The following is a 4034-nucleotide window of genomic DNA, read 5'->3' as shown; positions in this document are numbered from 1 at the left end:
AGAGAAACCTATTGGATCAAAAGGTTGGGGACACAAGATCCCAAAGGGTTAAATGAAAAAATAGATTTTTCGTGTTTTCTGTAAATTTATCCTTAATTGTGCGCCATGTGCTCATGAATGTACTTCTGGTTGATCGAAAATATTGCCTCCCCCATGTATTCTTTCACTGCATGCAACACATTTTCGTTATCACATTTTTTACTTTCATTCTTCTGTCGACTATGCGTCGCGTACCATAGAGCATTCCGAATTCAAGGCTACCATCAGTGTCAGCATAGGATTGGTTCATACAGTAGCACGTGGCTACCGATGAGGATTGCAATCAGGAAGTTGAGCCGCGTCCATTGTGCACGGACCGTTCTAGTTGTTTTTGTAACGCCTTAGGCGTTCGGCGTTTTCACTGGGCTTTATTGAGTTTACGTTACGATTAGTACGGTGATTACGCTGGTGCACTCAAACTTTTGGCAACTGCCACGAGAACCGATACGGCGGAAGAGTAGAATCATCCAGGTATGCATTATGTTTTGTGGTTTTTCATGGATTTTTGAACGGACAGTAAAAGGTTATTCAGGTGGATTGATGATGGTTTCTTTCTTTGTAGAATTATTCACCGATATATTTCTCCACGAGGGTGAGTCAAGCCGCCGCGTTTTTGTGTTTATTTTCATTTGAGTGTTGATCTTGACATTGGGTTGTAGTGTTCATGGTATTTTCCTGCTACTTACAGGTCTTTCGTTTGTGCTAAGTAGGATAGGGTAAGCCAATTCCATATCACTCACGTGGTCACACGGTGGTGGTTCATTAAGTTTGAGCACTTATATCCAATATACACATGGTCCCAAATGTAACGTTTTTACATTTGTTCAGATTTCAGGCCCCGGAGGAAGAGCCCCATTAGGCTCGAAATGCATCGGGCATCTCAATGAATAACGCAAGGATGATATGTTATGTTTCGTTCACTGTATAACTCTACAGTCTTAAACATCAAAGAGCAAAGAATTGTAACAAACGATGAATGTTGTTTTCAATGTATTGAATTGATAAGTTATGTTGATGAAATTTGAAATTTACTTATGAAACTGAAAATGATGAAGTTTTGAAAAAATAAACTAGAAGAGATTCGCAACAGTGCACAGTGGTCGGGTGTAATTCACTCGAGATAGGTTGATTTAACCTGTTGCAACATTTTTGAATATGATAAATGGCACAGTGGCATAAAGCACCTAGGAAGGCAGAAAAGAAGCAAACTGGTACCAGGAAAGAAAAAAAGAGGGGTCAAGACTGAGAAAATAAGTACGATAGAAGAGCAAGGATATCAAAACTTTCACTTTTTTGACATAGTGAATTAGCGCTCAGTTTGTGTTTGATGCGATGCTTCGTGGCAGGCAGACTTGCCGGTGAGATGTGGTTAGTGAGTGCATGTGTGGGTAGCTATGGGCTCTGCTTTCTTCTGGGCACTGGTTGTGCCTGGGATTATGGGGAGATGCCAGCAAGTAAGTTTAACATTTTATTTTAAATCACACTTTTAGTCTCCCTAGGGACAGACTTCGAGGCATGTTTACTTGTGTTCAGTGAAACAAAAGCCTAATTCCGCCCGATTCTTGCACCGCGCGAGTGCACAGAGGGAGCGCTGCACCCTTAAGGCAGATTATTGTGAAGAATTTTGGGGCAGATTTACAAGCCCCGTATGCCCCATTTGCGCCGCCGTTGCGTCACTTTTGTTACGTAGCGGCGGCGCAAAGCCAGCGCCATGCTGCGGGGTATTTAGAATTTGATGCATCTGGGAGATGCGTCACGTTGTAAAGCCCTGCGCCACATGTGGGTGTTCCGGCACAGGGGGGGGGGGCTTTCCGGCGCAGGAACACCTCGGAAAAGTGGCTGAGTGAAATCTACAAGATTTTACTCCGTCACTTTTACGGCCATGCTGCGTCAAAACCTTGTGCCTGCTTGGAGCAGGCGTAAGGATTGATGCAGCATGTTAGGCATAGTAGCACCCCGAGCCTTGCTGGAGCTGTGTCACGCTTGCAACGCGACTCCAGCAATGCGCCGCCTTTCTGCCGGGGATGTGACACGCATCTGCCCATCCGTGCGCCACGGTGCGCTGCATTGTAAATGCGGCGCATCAGTGGTGGTGCACGGGTGGTATGGCATGTCGCAACCGTTCAGGCGCATCCCTGCTGATTAGCAGAGATGTGCCAGATGTTGTAAATCTGCCCCTTTGTCACGAAGCTATCGCGGATATTCGGGAATACGGGCACTCATGGAGAGAAGGCCGCTGGCCTGAAAAGCAGAGGAGTGGCAGGCAGCAGGGTGAGAACGAGCAGAGTAGGCAAGGGAAATGGCGCAAGTGTGTAAGGGACCCCTAGGAGTCTTCTCACGAAGGTGATATTTTATTCCATACACATGATTATGCTCCACTTTCACCGAGGAGTTCCACATATAAAGGATAACATTCTTGCATAATTCCTTAAGAAGCATTTGTATTCCTTGGTTTAGGTTTATTGTATGGCAAGTGCGGATGATTTATTTTCTTGCGTGTATTGCATGAATGTATTATGTATTGCATTTAACATAAAATGCTTTGCAGTATGGTTGAGGACCATGCCAGTGTGTTTCACGAAAATGTGAGCTACAACTGCAAATGAGGGCCTGATAAAGTTATATAAAGGCAGGGCGGCTGGCGCTATGCAAAATGGGTTGTTTCCTCACTGTCCTCTAAAAGGGAAACCTGGGATGCCATGTTTGTGTATGGGTCCCATCTTCAAGTAAGAACCTACCCAGTCCGCTGTGCAGTGTGGGGAGGAGGTGAGGGGGGAGGGGGAAAGCAGCTTAAGGAGCGGACTCTAGAGAAATGTGAAAAGCCTGCACCAATGGTCAGTGAAAAGCATAAACTGAAGGGAAGTATGAGATGATGTCACTGGATAGCAGCAGTCAGAGCTGGTAGTCGGATAGGGTGAGAGCAATTACCACTGGGGTAGAGTGAGAAGCATGCAGAGTGGGGAAGGGTAGGGGCAAGTGCACTCGCAGCCTGAGAGGATATGACTGTGTGTTCAGGGGAATAATGTGAAATCAGCACCATAGACGGTGTGAGTTACGGATGCGGCCGGAGGAGGGTGCATAAATCGTCAGTGGATACCTAACAGTGGGCTTATCTATTTTTCATGACCCTTTATTTTAGTAGGAACAAGTCAAGTAATTAACTAGGAGGGAGGAAGTGTCACCGATTTGAGAGGCTGAAGAGGCAGTATCACACCCCACCTGAGATCCATGAAAGATCGCAAACATAAACCACCGTCGCCATAAGACACAAATCCACCCGCAACATTGCATCCACTTAAAAGGAGCTCTTATTTTAAAATATTGTGGCCACCCTTGGTATTAGTGGCGGTAGGATCGGGGCTACCCGCAAAACCTATATTGAGGGGAGAGTGTTCGGAGCTCAACTCAACAAAGAAGTAGCGATGAACTGCTCCGCAAATCGGCTAACTCAAACCCAGGTGATAAAGCTTGCTCACCTTCCCACACCAGATCACTTCGCACCACTATCTAAACAATGGCGTCTGCCTTTTATGTAGGGGGAGGGGTAATGCGGACGTAATTGTCATGTGAGGTTGCCTCTACCCTTCCATGCGCAGGATACTTTACTCAGGCGGAGCCTCTCTCTGGGGAACCATTATAGATAACAGGAAACGCAAAAAACAAAAGAAGCATGCACTCCTCGTGCTGGCAGCAGGGGGAGGGGAGAGAGGAGCACACACGGCGGTTCCCTTGCTGGAGCGAGCCACAGGCACCATGTGTTTACAAGTAAATTACAAACATATAGTGTCAAAGCTCGCTCCCGCAACGGTATTGTCAAACTTGCAAGCGTTGCCATTCAAGGCAATGCAACGAGTGCACGTTTTTGAGACAAAAACCAAAGCGATTGCTACAGGTCTTTTTCCTATGCAGTGCATGCATGCTGCATAGGCAAGACATAAAAAGGGGTCTTTTTGAACCAGGACCTACCTTTTTGCCAAATTTGGTGTAATTCCGTA

Source organism: Lissotriton helveticus, chromosome 2_1 (assembly GCF_964261635.1).
Source record: "Lissotriton helveticus chromosome 2_1, aLisHel1.1, whole genome shotgun sequence".
Lineage (NCBI taxonomy): Eukaryota > Metazoa > Chordata > Amphibia > Caudata > Salamandridae > Lissotriton > Lissotriton helveticus.
Note: the sequence above shows the minus strand (reverse complement) of the source record.